Source organism: Schistocerca piceifrons, chromosome 4 (genome assembly GCF_021461385.2).
Source record: "Schistocerca piceifrons isolate TAMUIC-IGC-003096 chromosome 4, iqSchPice1.1, whole genome shotgun sequence".
Lineage (NCBI taxonomy): Eukaryota > Metazoa > Arthropoda > Insecta > Orthoptera > Acrididae > Schistocerca > Schistocerca piceifrons.
The window spans coordinates 275,898,599-275,916,941 of NC_060141.1; the positions used below are offsets into that span (position 1 = coordinate 275,898,599).

The 18,343-nt window shown below is 43.4% G+C and overlaps 1 protein-coding gene across 1 annotated transcript in view; it reads left to right on the top strand.

Moving 5' to 3' along the window:
• Positions 1–18,343, top strand: part of LOC124795795 (nephrin-like) — a 718,423-nt gene that overhangs the window by 610,360 nt on the left and 89,720 nt on the right. The window lies entirely within an intron of this gene.

The window sequence follows — 18,343 nt, forward strand, 5'->3', positions numbered from 1 at the left end:
GTGGTGGACAGAGTCAGGAGGAGAATGAAAGGCAGGAGGAAATGGAGATAGGTAGGGGAGCGAAAGATGGACTGAGAGAGATGGAAAAATTCGGAAATTTGTAAATTTTGTGTAAGGTCTTACGGGACGAAACTGTTGAGGTCATCGGTTCGTAAGATTACGCACTACTTAAACTAACTTACGCTAAGGACAACACACACACCCATGCCCGAGGCAGGACTCCAACGTCCGACGGGGAGAGCCTCGCGGTCCGTGACAAGCTACCCCACGCGGCGTGAGAAGGGGAGGAGATGATGAAGAGAGGGAGAAGGAGGAGGAGGTGGACCACTAACGAGTAGTCATAGATGGACAGAGACAGGGGAGAGAAAGTGATTAGGACGTATATCCAGTTCTGATACATATTTGAAACTAATCCGAACTTTTCTTTCATTTCCATTTAACAAGACTAAGCCACGACAACTCGTGGACGGAAAGAGCTAGTAAAACATAAAATTCTGAATTGTTTTCGGTTGACTGATAACCATCTCCACAAAATGCTTACTAAAGAATCAGTAGCTATGAATCAAAGTTGGAAACACCACCATCACTTCTGAGTGTAGGTCACATAATGTTTACTAAGGAATCGGTACAAAACTACAATGTTTTCCATATCTTAGTTGCAAAGTGTAACTCGTCAATAGTAACGAGTTGGTCAAAGAATGGGTGTTAACTCGTCAAACCTTCAGAAGTCTACTCTCTGCGCGGGCTTGGTTGCGCCCACTCTGCCCAACACCCTCCTTAGGTACCGATTCCTTAGTAAGCGTAATCCCAGCTGAACTTAGCAGCCAACACTGCACATCGGCAGGGGTTCTTCGCTTAACACGATCTAAGAATAGTTGTTAGTAAACCGAAACCGGTAATCAGCAAGTTGTATTTTTTTTTTTTTTTTGCGATCCAGGTCTTTCGGTTTTTTAAAAAAACTGTAGAGATCGCAGTATTTCTTTCAGCCGACGATGTCAGATCTTACAGGCCAACCTAGAACTGTGACATGGCCCATCAGGCGTTAGCTGGGATAGATACCGGGGAAAACATCAGACAACGTCCGAGGGCCAATGCTTTGATTACGCCGTGGGCTCGAAGATCCTAGTGTGGAGGGCCGGTGTTGTCCCGATGGCGGTCATCGTGTGGTCATTCAAGGCCTGAGAAGTGATTTCTTGGTTCTGCCCTTGGATTCCAACGAAGAGGTGAACACAAGAATTCTAAAAAGGTGAACGTTGGTGGCGTGTGTATGAGACTTGTGAGTGGTGTAAGCTTTGCTTCGGTATTGCTGTTTCCAGTTAGAGCGCTGGTTGGGAATACCGGTAGGCACCGTTTCTCAAATAAAAGCCTTTTTTTATCTTTAAAATCTCACACCTTTATTAAGTTGATTTTAAAATAATACGTGAACATTCGTTATCACGAACAGGTAGATTCTCAATATAGTTTCTTAACGGAAATTCCTGAAATATTATTTTAACAGATGAAGAACAGCTCTCAGATTCAATTTACAACGCTTAAAACCCAAAATCCCTTTTTTACGCAAAGAAAAAAATACAAATTGCATAATGTAAGGTTAAATAAAATATTCTAACGCTGCACGGAAATACCAAAATTTTCCTAGGTATCACCTGTGATCTCTAAAGGAATAAAATATTGATCACAAAATTTTAATTAAAACAAAAACTGTAATAAAATCCTATTAGGATCTACGTACACTCAAACTCCGTAGCCTCTACGATGAGCACCGTATCATAAAATGTTTTCCTTCCTTTTAAACACTTTATACCATAAAGCACCCTACATGTGATGCGTACTACACCCAACGAATTATGCCAATTAAGCATCTATGTTATAATTAACCAGTTATACAAATCTTTTCCTTTCAGAATAAATAAAAAAAGCACAACTCAACTCTTAAGCTCAGTTGTTACATGCGTTAAACAAAATACAATACAAATCTTTTGATTTCGTCGTCGTCATGCGCTGTTGTGCACCGTGCTCTCCTTCAGGGTCACGTGCAGCACTGGAAAGATTTTCTCCGATGTACAAAACGTTAACAGGGCGCTATCAACTTACACAAATTGCATGTTGGGATTATACGCTGATACGGATGCGGCTCGCAAATCTTAAAACGGGCGAGGGAGTAGATGCGGTACTAGTGAACGCTTCGACTATACCGCATCGCACCATACAGCAGTACGGTGGCGTAGACAAGAGAGAAATCAACAACTGTTGGAAGGCAGCTCCATCAAAGGCAGTAAGAAAATATTTGAAGCTTTGAACTCTTGGGAGGACCACACCAAACCATACAAAGATGTCCCAAGCTAAATTATGAAAATACTATCGGCGATTTCGCCAAGACAAGCAGAACCCTAAAATACTATAATAAGTGAACTGCAATTAACACGATCACAAGCGTCCGACTGAAAAGCTCCGTAGTGAATCTTTCCCTTACTACAAACACTTAATAGAGCCTCCAAAGTTCAATCGTGGACACTACCAGAGTGTCAAATTACTCGTTATAACTGTAGATAACAGAGTTTAACACGCTGGGGACCGACTTAAGTTTCTTAATAAGACAAGCAATGATTCGGTTCCTCACTTGGTTCCACCTTCGATCAAAAAAAAGTCATTTACCTTAAAGCAGCTAAATAGATGACAATACCGATATCAACGCTCTCCTCCCAACCAGCGCTCTAACTGAAAACAGCAATACCGAAGCAAAGCTTACACCACTCACAAGTCTGAAACACGTGCCACCAACGTGCACCATTTTAGAATTCTTGTGTTCACCTCTTCGTTAGAATCCAAGGGCAGAACCAAGAAATCACTTCTCAGCCTTTGAATGACCACACGATGACCGCCATCGGGACAACACTGGCCCTCCACACTAGGATCTTCGAGCCCACGGTGTTCCGTCCCCAACCGACTGCTTCCGCTGGGCCCACCCTCCAAGCGGCCTTGCCCTCCGACGCCGACGTTGCTGCTCACGCACAGTCCAGAGCTAAGTACTAGGAACCCCCTTCTTCCTCGCCCTGTCGCCTCGCGGTAAGCAAAGATATGCGGCGACCAGAGACTCCAATCCGATCTCGATATTGACATCGTGGCGAGTACTGAGAAGGCGGGTGGTTTCAAAAAACAAAAAATTTGAATAGCGAGCCGTACCGGCACAGACTGGTTGATCTGAAACAAAAGTCTTTGATAAAGTTAGTAGGAAAAAACAGTGTAGCATAATTAATGAAAGAGATTACCGTCTCCATTTAATAAACACCTTAAGGAACTTATACGAAAACACAACAATTACGTTAAGTATAAATGCAGAAATGGCAGTAGGGTGGAAGGGGCTGGAGTGCGGATCAGACAACGATGTAACGTATCACCCACTCGTTTTTGACGGTTTACTGCGAGATTGGAAAGCAAAGTATAATACTTGAATTGTGTTTTACATTCAGACGATGTCACAACTTCAGCAAGGGAAGAGAGTGACCTGCAAAGTGGAATTTGTCATCAGAAGAAGAGCAGAGACAGGGAGGATGGACAGAGAGGGGGCAGGAGGAAGAGGGTAAGGAGTTGGGGGACACGTACAGAGAGAGAGGGAAAGGAGGAGATAGAGAGAGGAGGAAGAAGATGAACTGGTTCAAATGGCTCTGAGAGAGAGGAGGAAGAAGATGAACTGGTTCAAATGGCTCTGAGCACTATGCGACTTCACTTCTGAGGTCATTAGTCGCCTAGAACTTAGAACTACTTAAACCTAACTAACCTAAGGACATCACACACATCCATGCCCGAGGCAGGATTCGAACCTGCGACCGTAGCGGTTGCTCGGCTCCAGACTGTAGAGCCTAGAACCGCACGGCCACTCCGGCCGGCGAAGATGAACTATTAAAACGTTAGAATAAATAAGTACCAGGGCAGCTCCGGTTTCTCAGCTAGTACATGCATAAAAAAATCTACAAAGAAGTGGGGAACTGACAACAAATCGACTACTTACGTTCGTTTGTATAATGCCTGACAGCGTCTTCGAACGATCAGACTCCCAGAAAAAAGATTATCCACACAATTGCGATGATTCCAAGACTTGACAAGTGCGAGAATTACTACACAATCAGTTTAAAAACTCTTGCATCCAACGTGCCGACAAGAATAATATAGAGAAGAACGAAAAATAAACTTGCCTATCTTTTAGATGACGATCAGTTTGGCATTAAGAAAGGTAAAGGCACCAGACAGACAATTCTGACGTTGCGGTTGATAATGGAAGGGTTTCGTAGCATTTGTCGAAAATTTACCTGGAAAAAAGTTCGAGTGTAAAATGGTGCAAGACGTTCGAAAATATGAGAAAATATCAGTAAGCTATAGGGAAACACTAGGAATATACAATGCGTACAAGAGTAAATAAGGAACGATGAGAGTGGGACATCAAGAACTATTTTCTCGGGTTAAGTAGGATGTAAGACAGCGATGCAATCTTTCGCCCCTATTGTTCACTTCTTACATCGAAGAAGCAATGACGGAAATGTAAGGAAGGTTAAAATGCAAGGTGAAAGCACATCAGTGCTAAGATGAAAAATTGCAGGAGTGTAGAATATGGATTGAGAGTAAATTGAGGATAGACGAAAATTCTGAGAAGTAGCTGAAATGAGAACACCGAGAAACTTAGCATCTGAGATGTGGTGCTACAGATGAGTGTTGAAAATTAGGTGGACTGGTAAGATGAGGAGGACGTTCTCTGCAGAATAGAAGCGCAAGGCAATATATAGAAAAGAATGACAAGAAAAAAAGCACGCAGTGGTATGACATGTGTCAAGATATCAGGGAATAACGTCCATTTTACAACAGGAAAATGTACGGGGTAAAAATGTAGGGGAAGACATCAGAATACATTCCAGCAGATAATTGAGGACGTAGTTTGCAGATGCTACGCTGAGATGGAAAAGTTTGCACAGGTGACAAATTCGTGGCGCGCTGCTTCAAACGACTAAGAAAAATAAAGAAAAAAGCTTTCCCTGTCATCTCCATTTCACTCAGATTACTATTTACACCTCAGGGTGCGTCCGGTTCAATATGTTTTTGTTTCATGTGTCTCCTGATAAAAAAGGTGGAAATAAAACATTAATAAAACATTCCTCAACCATTTTCGAAACTGATGATTATCAATTATGAGCAGGCTAAATGAAATGCTGCAACTACCGAAGAGTTGGTATTGGTTGCGTGTCAGGTTCCATTCGAAAAGATACCATTTCAACCAGAAAAGACAATTTATTTACAAAAAAATAAAGGCATAGAAAGAACTAAGCGATTGTAACTACCGATAAACGCCTCTTAGCAACAAATGTTCAAATGTGTATGAAATCTTATGGGACTTAACTGCTAAGGTCATCAGTCCCTAAGCTTACACACTACTTAACCTAAATTATCCTAAGGACAAACACACACACCCATGCCCGAGGGGGGACTCAAACCTCCGCGGGGACCAGCCGCACAGTCCATGACTGCAGCGCCTTAGACCACTCGGCTAATCTTAGCAACAGTGGAGGTTAATTATGCCTAATACACACAATATAAAAACCCCACGTGATAGTGGATAACTCGAAATAGGTTCTCGTACAATCTGCACATCAAGGAAGTCCATATGGCTCAGCCATTCACTATGCCTACGATTTCCGTAGATACCAAACAGCAGTCATAATAAAAAGTCTGGCTTCCACGAGATTCGAAGATCGTGTTTTCTTGGCAGTGCAGATATTCGTTCTAAGTGCTGTAAAATTCCGACAGTTTTTTCTACAGCTTCCACGTACAAGTAGCTCCTGTGATAGATCGTAAACAACTGAGGCAGAGCTGATGTGGGACAACATTAAGTCGACGTGTCTGACCCAGACATTACGCTAAGTGGGTTGTTGCCTAGAGATTGGATTAGATTAGATTAATTATTCATTCCATAGACCTATAGAAGAGGGAATCCTCCTGGGTGTGGAACACCTTTCTTCTTTTATTTGTGTAAGGTTCCCAGAATGACTGTGTAAGGTTGCCACGGCCTCTTCATAGGACTCACAAATAGCTAATATACTGTCAGGATACTTCAATAATATGGAACTCCAATCGGTTAGTCTCTCCGTTGTCAAAGTTCGTTTGTGGACAGGTGCAGACTCTGGGTGAAAGCCTTTAGCTTACCCCAAGTACAGTGCCTGATCAAAAGTATCTGAAAACATCTATGAAATGAGGAGCTAACAACTACGATCGGACTCACCAACATAAGAGGAGGCGGGGTGTATTTTGTTGTCAACAGAGCAGCAGTAACAGTAAAATTTAGTGACTTCAAACATGGGCAAGTAATTGGACTTCACTAGGAACGCATACCCATTAGAGACCTTCTGCGTGTACTCAAATCGACTGGTGATGATGTGACTGTGAACCGGAAAAGCGAAGGAACAAACACAGCTAAATCAAGACCAGACGGATTAAATGTAATGGAGGATACGAATGATCGCCATTGCAGAGAGCAGTTATAAAAAATCGAGGGAAGGAAACACTCATGAGTTACAAAGTGATAGCATTCCTGCTAGTTCATTGTCTGTCCGTAAGGCGTTAAAATAGTTAAAATACCACGCATTGCTGTAGTCAGTGCTAAGCATCTCCTGATGCAGTATAAAGAGCGACACCACTGAACCATGGATGACTGGAAACGAGTGATTTGGTGAGACGAACTACGCTAGACCATGTGGCAATCCGATATAAGGTTTTTTTGTAACGTTACGGGCCATCATGTATGGTACTAACAGTGGAATACGGAATAGGTGGTGTTACGGCATGTGGGTGTCTTTAGCGTTTATAGTCCGCTCCCTGTATTATGCTCAATACAATTCCTAAATGCACAAGGATATGAACACATTTCACAAGATTGTGTACTGTGTACTGTACAGGAACAATTCGGAGACGATGATTGTTTGCATCAGTGTGACATTGCATACACGTCGCAAAACAGCATCTGTGAGGGGGTGGTTTGTTTACAGCACATAGTTTAAGAGGTGCGACGTTATAAACCCTGAGCTGTGTCAAAATGAAACTGCAGGGCGAAATTCACTTGAGATACAGGTTAAATGTGTGTGCTAATACGTGTGACATACGTTAAGTATAAGTGCACATATGTATACGTGGGCAAAGCTGCGGGTTAAAAGCTCATCAAAGTCCCTGGAACGATTTCAACCGAATTTCTACACATCTTAGTTAAACTCTGGAGAGAAATACATTGGCGTAAGAACGACCAGTCTCCTATTCGGATGAGCGTGTCAACGTGGATAGAAAAGTGTGACAAGGAAATGAAGTGACAGTGAGGGTGAAGGAGGGGAGGGACACAGATAGGGAGGAGGAGGATAGAGGGAGGGGTGGGGGAAATGGACAGAGAGAGGGGGGGGGGGGAGGAGACGGAGAGAGAAAGGGAGAAAATGGACAGAGACAGGGAGAGAAAGAGATAGGCAGAAAGAGGGGGAGGAGGAGATAAACAAACGCAGGTGAAACTTCCTGGGAGATTAAAACTGTGTGCCGGACCGATACTCGAACTCGGGACCTTTGCCTTTCGCGGGCAAGTGCTCTACCAACTGAGCTACCCAAGCACGACTCACGCCCCGTCCTCACAGCTTTACTTCTGCCGGTATCTCGTCTCCTACCTTCCAAACTTCACATTCATTAAAACTTTCTAGTCCAGGTACACTTGGAACTCCGCTACCACCTCTTACTATAGCAACTGTCAACCATCCATTCCCATGAGAGAAGTTATCGTTTATGTCCAAACTAAAATTAAGACTACATCCAAGAAACCACATGGTCCATCAACGAGCGCGTTTGCTGCAACACTCTTCACTGGAATGCGATTTTTCTTGTCGCCTGTTGTTGTTGTTAGTTCGATGTTTTCTATATTTTTGTAAAGTGTTGTGAGACGACGACGTCGGTATCTCCTGCAGGAGAGCTTCTGTAAAGTTTGGAAGGTTGGAGACGAGGTACTTGCAGAAGTAAAGCTGTGAGGACGGGGCGTGAGTCGTGCTTGGGTAGCTCAGTTGGTAGAGCACTTGCCCGCGAAAGACAAAGGTTCCGAGTTCGAGTCTCGGTCCGGCACTCAGTTTTAATCTGCCAGCAAGTTACATATCAGCGCACACTCCGCTGCAGAGTGAAAATCTCATTCTGGAAACGTAGGTGAGTAGGAAATGTACAGAGAAGGGAAGAGAATTGGATGGAGAGAGGGAGGAGAGGAGATATGGTCAGAGGGGGCCGGAGGTAATGGACAGAGGGAAGGAGGAAGAGAAGACAGGCAAAGAGAAGGGGAGGAAGAAATGGAATTATAGGTAGGAGGAGGACACAGACAGAGGGGGAAGGAATTGCTGGACGGGGGAGGAAGGAGCAGACTGACAAAAAAAGGGGGGAAGGAGGAGATGGACAAAGCGGGGTGTGGGGTGTGATGAGCAGAGAAAGGGAGAAGCAGAAGATGAACTAAAGGAAGAGGGCAATAAATACATACCAGGAAATCTCGGGTACTCACTGGTAAAAATATAAACTCAAAGCATTCTACGGGGATTCTGACCCCTCCTTCAAACTGGGTCGAAGCCTGGATGCTTACCTGCTGCCCTGATCTACTCGTACAGCTTAACGCGCTATGAGGTTGCTAACGAATTACGTAGGTCAGCCAGAACCGGATCCAATCCGTGTTGGTTACAGAGTGCCCGTTCCTAAATCAATCAACAAGTTTCACATGAGACAGAGAATCCCGTTACCAACTGGACTGAGGTCTGCATTAACTTCGCGTTCAATGTTTAGAGGAGAGCAGGATTATCAGGGGCGAAGCAGCACACCTGGAGTTCAGTTCCGCGATCCCTGTTTCGCGCAACGCGGCAGGGCCACACCGCAGACGGCGGCCGTTTCGCCAGAAGAGACTCGCCGCTCTAATCGAGCCGCATTACGAATATTAGCGTAGCTCAGCGTTATCCGCGGGCCGGCCGCGCGCGACTGTTACCGCTCTTCACAATTACTGCACGCATCTGCTCCCGGCCCGCTAACCCCCTGCGCGCTCGTTGTTCATGCCGCTAACTGCTTATGGGGTTCGGGGGTCCCGGGCGTCGCACAGCCCTCGAGCGACAGCGATCGCGTAATTGAGGTACGGTGCACTCGTGCTGCGACCCGTCCGCCACTTGTTCGACAGATACCACAGGCGAGAACGGAGCGACGTGTAGCACCCGGCGTGTTTGGGAGAGGTCATTTCGTTGGCACCCAGTTCCTGCAGGCAATACGTGAACTGCTCTCGTGGTCTAGAACTGTACACAGCGGGAACCACATTGTTACCTGACTACACGTGGCTCCTGCACGATTCAGTTCTATCTAATGGGTAACTACGATTTGCAGAGATAATTCCACTACCTCGTAGTACTGGCACCACGGTATTCTCTTACGTTGTGACAATGAACAGGGTGACAACTATTGAACTACATGACAAAAATCGTCATAACTTCTGAGCGGTTTGTGTTAGGACTTTCAAAATTCGCGTTTGGCCGTGGAGCATGATGGAAATTAGTATGCCATACATTGTTTGGTTTAGAGACGAAGTCCACTTTCATTTGGATAGTCTCGAGAATGAGCAAAATTGGCGCATTGGGGAGACTGAGAACCTGAATTCCGAGATCGAGAAGTCTCTTCGCCCTCAGCGGATGACTGTGTGGTCTGCGATGACCAGTTACAGAAGAGTCGGTGTGGCACGGTGACTACCGAACGGTACGTGAAGGTTTTGGAAGATGATTTCATCTCCATTATTCAAAGAGACACTGATTTAGACAAGATGTGGTTCATGCAAGACTGACCTCGAACCTATCGAAGCACGAGAATGTCTGACGTCCTAGAGGAGCACTTTGGGGACTGCATTTTGGATCTGGGTTTTTCTTTCTTCATAAAGTTCAATATTTCTCACCCTGTACTTGTAGCACAGATTATCGTGTGATACGTTATCTGAAGGGGATTATCGTCAACTTTGCCACATGCCTTTAAAACGCAGTGTTGTCTGTTAGGGCTGTATGACAATGCAGTGTGTTTCAACTCGAACTTCACTTAACTGACAGGAAAGTATTTTTATGCAACAGTCTTATAGAATAAGTTGAAGTGAAACGACATCTACAACAAACTATGTGACACAGCTTCCTCACACAACATCGAAAAACCCAAGTACATAACATTACCATATTTAGGTGTCATATCAGACAAAATAGCCAAGCTGTTTAAAAAAAACAGACATCAGGATCACCTTTGCCACCAACAACAACTTAAAAAAGAAACTGATACATGACATCTCACATCCTACAGAGAAACTCAACAAAGCAGGAATTTATAAAATTACATGCAGTCATTACAACAAATAGTACATTGGCCAAACGGGAAGAAATTTTAAAGCCCGCTTTAAAGAACACATTGACTGTTTCAGACTTGGCAAACCGTATAAATCAGCTATAGCGAAACATATAAATGAAACAGGACACAGTGTTAGAATAGACAACGATCTCAAAGTACTACATAACTTAGAAAAGAGCTGGAAAATGGACATCTTGGAAGAAACGGAAATATACATCCATGGCCACATGGGGAATAACGAGATCCTGAATGAAATGACAAACTTAAAAAATTCACATTTCTTTTCCAATTTCACTACAGTACTTCTAGAACAAGAAAATACTTAACATGGCACTCGTTTCACTCCAGCCCGAGCAACAGTTTAGAAATATGTAAAATAAATTAGGTTATTTCATGATGTGTTCAATAATATTGTAATAGGTGCTCAATTTGTAATGTATTTCGTCAACCTACATCTGTAATATGATAACAAGACGTGCAGAAGGCAGGTAAACGTCTGACACCACATAGTTCGACAAATCGATAGTCAAATCAAAACCAGCTGTATTTCGTCCGCCATCTTGTCCACTGCACTACAGAACTGTCTGTGATCGTTTTCCAAGTTACTGCTATGTTAGTGACAATTCGGGAACAGTGACCAGGAGAGCCACAGAAATGGAGGCACCCCGCGACCCACAACGCGGCTGCCTCGCCAAAAGAAAAAAGCGGGTGACCGCTACAAAACATTTTCGTGCAAACATCAGTCCAGCCTCCAAAGTGACATCATCTCTTACTAAGTTTTCTCTTCTTCCACTGGATGATCACAGTATTTACGAAAAGTCTATGTAACATCAGTATGGACTTATTGTAAAGTTGCTTTTGGATTGCCATTTAGCCTGATGATGAGGTATTACCTCGAAACATGTCGCTAAATAAGTAAGTAATACGATAGTTGACGAAGTTTGTGGCTGGTAGCGGTAGTTAAAAAAAATAAAAAAACACCTTTACATATTTCTTGAGACGGTCACGGTCGCAAAATAGTCAAAATGGCTTCAAATTCTTACAAACATTCCCTCATCTTTCTGGCACGTATCAGGGACAGGAAGATTTCTTATTCTGTTATTCGGGCTCCTAACCGGATAGCCGTCTCCCAGCTCAGTCGGTGACTGAATTAAAAACCACTTCCCACAATGATGTACTGTGGAGTAAACGCACGCGCATCATAGATAAGATGTCAGTACAATAATGTCAGTCACACATAAAACACAATCAATCTAAGAGCAAAATACAGCAAGCGAAATCAGAAAATCCATCAAATTGATGGTATGTTTGTTATCTGCGCCTGCAAATAATGCCACAGCAACGGAGGACGCGGAAGCAACGACGTTGGCAGCCAGCGAACAGGTTACGACGCCCGCCTACTGTGGGTCCTCATGCCGTGCGTACTGGAGAGAGCATATGGTTCGGATATTCGGTCGCTTAGACGCGTGTTGGTCAATCACAGCACTTTAGTACTGGGCGTAAGAGTACTTCGTCGTTTTCTCGCGTGTCAGCGCGTTATCAGGATCGATAGTATGTGAACAACCGACCTGAAGGCATCGACAATACGATGCATTTTTCTGAGTCAGCACTGTTCTTGTTTACTGTAACGTCACCACGTGTTTCTGATAACGGCCAAGGACAATAATATCGTGGTTAAGTAGTACGTGTTAATGGGAATCTCTCCTTGTTTGATCTCTTGGTAAGGTGCGTGGTTGACGTCCTCGCTTGTGTTCTGGCCGCGACTGGTTTTTGCCCTTCGGACATTGTAGTTCTCGCTACTGAAAACTGGGTGCGGCTAGGATATAGCAGCATATGTTGGAATACAAACAGAGACGACTCAGAACACTACTTTTTTCGGAACTGGGAAGTGAATTGAGCAATTTCCATGAATCGTTGAGTTGGATCTTATTTCGACGGCTTCCTTGTCCACTCAGTTCCTGTATTACGAGGATGTTGCCAGTATAACGACATTCCCGTAATCTATGAAATGACCTGCAGAAATGTAATGCTCAGCCAAGGCAGATTTGTTGGGAAGCACAAGGCGTATGAGTCGCCGGCGTTCGGTGCGCGCTCTTATACCGTACGTATTGTTTGTCCTATGTAAATGTTACCACAATTTACGAGAATTAATCCCAACGTGTCAGGATTCAGTGACTAAGGAAGCCGTGTAAATACTAATTGCTAAACCGAGGAAAGGGTTTCCAGCTCGACCGAGTTCTCGGAGGAATTCTTGTTCTGAGTTTTGAGTGCACAGTCGATTTTCTGAATTTGCGCATTGGTCCTGCGCTGTTTATGACCGACGTTCCTGTTCTGACTGTGTCCTAACCCTGATCTGCGATCATTTAACCGACCGTATGTGTTTGTGTAAAGCCGGCTGTCGTGGCCTAGAGGTTCTAGGTGGTTCAGTCTGGAACCGCGCGACCGCTACGATCGCAGGTTCCAATCCTGCCTCGGGCGTGGATGTGTGTGATGTCCTTAGGTTAGTTAGGTTTAAGTAGTTCTAAGTTCTAGGGATAGCTAACACTTGGTTCAAGAATAATAAAAGAAGGTTGTATAGATGTAAGAATCCTGGAGATACTAGAAGGTATCAGATAGATTAAGTAACGATAAAGACAGAGATTTAAGAACCAGGTTTTAAATTGTAAGACAATTCCAGGGGCAGATGTGGACTCTGACCACAATCTATTGGTTATGAACTGTAGATTAAAACTGAAGAAACTACAAAAAGGTGGGAATTTAAGGAGATGGGACCTTAATAAACTGACTAAACCTGAGGTTGTACAGAGTTTCAGGGAGAGCATAAGGGAACAATTGACAGGAATGGGGGAAAGAAATACGGTAGAAGAAGAATGGGTAGCTTAGAGGGATGAAGTAGTGAAGGCAGCAGAGGATCAAGTAGGTAAAAAGACGGGGGCTAGTAGATATCCTTGGGTAACAGATGAAATATTGAATTTAATTAATGAAAGGAGAAAATATAAAAATGCAGCAAATGAAGCAGGCAAAAAGGAATACAAACGTCTCAAGAATGAGATCGACAGGAAGTGTAAAATGGCGAAGCAGGCATGGCTAGAGGACAAATGTAGGGATGTAGAGGCTTATCTCATTAGGGGTAAGATAGATACTGCCTACAGGAAAATTAAAGAGGCCTTTGGAAAAAAGAGAGACACTTGTATGAATATCAAGAGCTCAGATGGAAACCAAGTTCTAAGCAAAGAAGGGAAAGCAGAAAGTTGGAAGGAGTATATAAAGGGTCTATACAAGGGCGATGTACTTGAGGACAATATTATGGAAATGGAAGAGGATGTAGATGAAGATGAAATGGGAGATACGATACTGCGTGAAGAGTTTGACAGACCACTGAAAGACCTGAGTCGAAACAAGGACCCGTTAGTAGACAACATTCTATTAGAACTACTGACAGCCTTGGGAGAGCCAGTCTTGACAAAACTCTATCTTCTGTGAGCAAGATGTATGATACAGGCGAAATACCCTCAGACATCAAGAAGAATATAATAATTCCAATCCCAAAGAAAGCAGGGGTTGACAACGTGAAAATTACCGAACTATCAGTTTAATAAGTCACAGCTGCAAAATAATAACGCAAATTCTTTACAGACGAATGGAAAAACTGGTAGAAGCTGACCTCGGCGAAGATCAGTTTGGATTCCGCTTACATGTTGGAACACGTGAGGCAATACTGACCCTACGACATATCTTAGAAGCTAGATTAAGGAAAGGCAAACCTACATTTCTGGCATATGTAGACTTAGAGAAAGCTTTTGACAATGTTGACTGGAATAGTCTCTTTAAAATTCTAAAGGTGGCACGGGTAAAATACAGGGAGCGAAAAGCTATTTGCAATTTGTACAGAAACCAGATGGCAGTTATAAGATTCGAGGGGTACGAAAGGGAAGCAGCGATTGGGAAGGGAGTGAGACAGGGTTGTAGCCTGTCCCCGATATTATTCAATCTGTATATTGAGCAAGCAGTAAAAGAAACAAAAGAAAAATTCGGAGTAGGTATTAAAGTCCATGGAGAAGAAATAAAAACGTTGAGGTTCGCCGATGACATTGTAATTCTGTCAGAGACAGCAAAGGACTTGGAAGAGCTGTGGAACGGAATGGACAGTGTCTTGAAAGGAGGATATAAAATGAAAATCAACAAAAGCAAAACGAGGATAATGGAATGTAGTCGAATAAAGTCGGGTGATGCTGAGGGAATTAGATTAGGGGATGAGACACTTAAAGTAGTAAAGGAGTTTTGCTATTTGGGGAGCAAAATAACTGATGATGGTCGAAGTAGAGAGGATATCAAATGTAGACTGACAATGGCAAGGAAAGCGTTTCTGAAGAAGAGAAATTTGTTAACATCGAGTATAGATTTAAGTGTCAGGAAGTCGTTTCTGAAAGTATCTGTATGGAGTGTGGCCATGTATGGAAGTGAAACATGGACGATAAATAGTTTGGACAAGAAGAGAATAGAAGCTTTCGAAATGTGGTGCTACAGAAGAATGCTGAAAATTAGATGGGTAGATCACATAACTAATGAGGAGGTATTAAATAGAATTGGGGAGAAGAGGAGTTTGTGGCAAAACTTGACAAGAAGAAGGGACCGGTTGGTAGGACATGTTCTAAGGCATCAAGGGATCACAAATTTAGCATTGGAGGGCAGCGTGGAGGGTAAAAGTCGCAGAGGGAGACCAAGAGATGAATACACTAAGCAGATTCAGAAGGATGTAGGGTGCAGTAAGTACTGGGAGATGAAGAAGCTTGAACAGGATAGAGTAGCATGGAGAGCTGCATCAAACCAGTCTCAGAACTGAAGACAACAACAACAACAACAACAACAAGTTCTAGGGGACTGATGCCCTCAGATGTTAAGTCCCATAGTGCTCAGAGCCATTTGAACCATTTTTGTTTGTTTGTGTAAAGTGGTTTTAATTCAGTGACCGACTCACTTTGATGACACCTGTACGTATCAACCTTAATACCACAAAAAGAAATATTTTCTTCGATTATTACTACAGATCCCACGGAAATCCAAGTGAAAATCAACCGTGGCATAAGACTGTTCCAATAGACCTGTGTCCGTGGTGTTGTACTTACGTTGAGCAGTCATTTTCCAGGATGACAACGTATTCGGACACGACCACAAGCCCATTGTATTAAGAAATTTGATTCTCTCGACCAGGCGACGTGTTTTCACAGCACCACAGCCCAATTTCGATGATCCTGATGCTGCTGCAGTCTTACCTGATAATGTTGTGGCTGAGCATCACAACCATTTTTCATTGATCCGGGTCCAATCTCGACGGTACCGTGCCTATTGCAGTCTTAAGCGACAAAGTATTGGGTCATTATGGCAACTCGTAAGGGTCGTTTGCTGCGGAAGCCCATGTTCAACATTTGAGCTGAACGATGTGCTCCGAAACTCTTTCACTTGATCCAGCATTGTACACTGTCATCAGATCTTCCACAGGTCACCGCCTAACCTACTTCACATAGCGGGCAAGCCTTGGACCTCCACTTTCTATCACGTGGCATGACCATCCAATAGCTTGTCGCCTACTACTCCAATCACATTCCACAGATGTTCATGACAGTAGCACACGGACCAGCTTCACTGTCTCAGAGATGCTCGTTCCCTGGTGCCGAGTCATAAGAGCCTTCCCTTCGTGAAAGCCGCTCACGTCAGTGGATTTTCCCCCTTGCGATTCGCACCGTCGCTAGAATGATCCCCCTTTGGTCTCTGTCCCCTTTTGCAGACCTACTCTCCTTAAAGCGTCACATATCAACATGCGACATTCAGTATAGAGTGGGCAGTGATCATAATATTTAGTTTGATCAATTCAAGTGCCCTTTTATTATCACACGTGATTCACAGACTCACAAAATCCTTGTCCTCTCTAGTAAAGACAAAAAAAAGTCGTGGAGGTTAACAGTCCCATCTGACGACAATCGCCATCTACAAGGGGTACTACAGTGGGATGTCCGGAAAGCAATACCTGTTCATGTATGGACCAATCTGTGTTCTCATTACCGTCTGTATTTTACTTAGAAGCAGACACTACAACAATGCTGCTCGTAGTTTGAAGACCCATTAATTACGAATGACCCGATCCCCCGCCCTCCCCTTCCTCTCTATCCCTTTTTGCGATGTGGGAGGGCCCCTTCACCTTACGTTAAATTTACCCTGTAATTGTTAAACAGATTTATTTGATACGTTCATGTTTCAGTTTCATACCACTAAAAATACCTTTCAGGTTACTCGGAATTATTTTTATGAAACAAAACGTTATCCTTTATAGTAATGGACATCCTGTGTATATTCACTGTTATTTGACAGGTTTCAAGATAAGCAATTTAATTAAACTCGTTATAGTGCAACTTAAACGTAGTTATCATTTTCACCTCTGTTTTACCCAGAAGTGTAGTACATAGATTTAGAAACTGTACTACACTTTACTTATAATGTGGGATGAAGAACATTTTATTTTAAACATGTCAACCACAAATAGTATCTGTATCGACAAACAGAGAGGCAGACGAAAAAAAAGGCTCCTCGAAAATAGTATTAACCGTATCGATGGATACTCAAAAACCTTTACTTATTTTTCAGATGGAAGACAAAGGTCTTTGTATCTTCCTTTGAACGCTATGATTACGTGCTTTTCAGTCTCTTGATTTATGTGGTATCTGAGAGAACTCTTGTAAGTGAACTTCAGCTTAGCTTAATCCTGCAACGATTATCTTCTTATACGAACGTGTGTTTCAACTTGACGGCAGGCCATTTAACATGTGCATTGTAAAAGTTTCGAGGAAAGTTCGTGTTTAAAATAGTAACATTGGTGTTCTATGCTTTGCAGAATATCACAGCTGACTGACACGCACTGATTTCAACCGATGGCGGCAGGCAATTACCAGAATTAAACCGAACACTTGTGCAGCACTTGTTTCTAATTGGAGAATCCCGGGCATGCAAATGTGGAAAGTATTCAGTTCAGTGCACAGAAGCCATAAATACTGGTGTGCACTTCAATAATTTCTATGCTCGGGATTAATAAAAAACGAACTGTTATCCATTATTATAACGTATATTCTCGGAATTAAAATCTGATTTTCATTGCCACCCATCCCCTTCCTCAAACCTCTGTTTAAATGAAATTTGGTGAGATTTTTTCGGACCTATCCCCCCCCCCCCCCCCTAGTTTTGAGCTCCCATAATTACCATACATCGTGGCAAAGGCTTCAGCCCTTCTTCACAGTGGATCACGTACTATTTCTAGAATACTCGGTCCATTCGAATCGCGTCCTATGCATTGGACACTCGCTTCTGTAACGTCAGCACATCGTCGATGGGTTGGGAATACAGTAATGCATTTTAATGTCGCCATAGCCACATTTCAAAGAGATTTTGGGGTGATGAGTGGGGAGGCCATCCAACCCGTCTTCTTCGACAAATCCATTGCTCATGAAACGTCGCTGTGACTCACTTTCGCACGATCCATAGAAAACTGTGCGGTGGCAAGTAGTTATCTTCCGGCAAGGATAACGTTCTCAAATAAGGCTGGCAATTCATCGTGCAGAGTTCGGTGATACACGCCTGTTACTCTTCTTGGCAAAGTTTGTAGTTCTATGCCAAAGGCCTTGTCGCAGTGGTAAGACCTGTTCGTGTCAGATCACCTAAGTTAAGCACTGTCGGGCTGGGCTAGTACTTGGCTGGTTGACCGAGAGCTGTTAGTAAGTGGGCTGCTCTCAGCCATTGCGAGGTCAGTTGAGGAACTACTTGACTGAAAAGTAGCGGCTCCGGTTACGAAAACTGAAAACTGTGGGGAGAGCGGTGTGCTAACTATGTGTCCCTCCGTATCCGTATCCAGTGACACCTATCTGGAGAATGACACGGTGATCGGTCGGTATCATCGGGT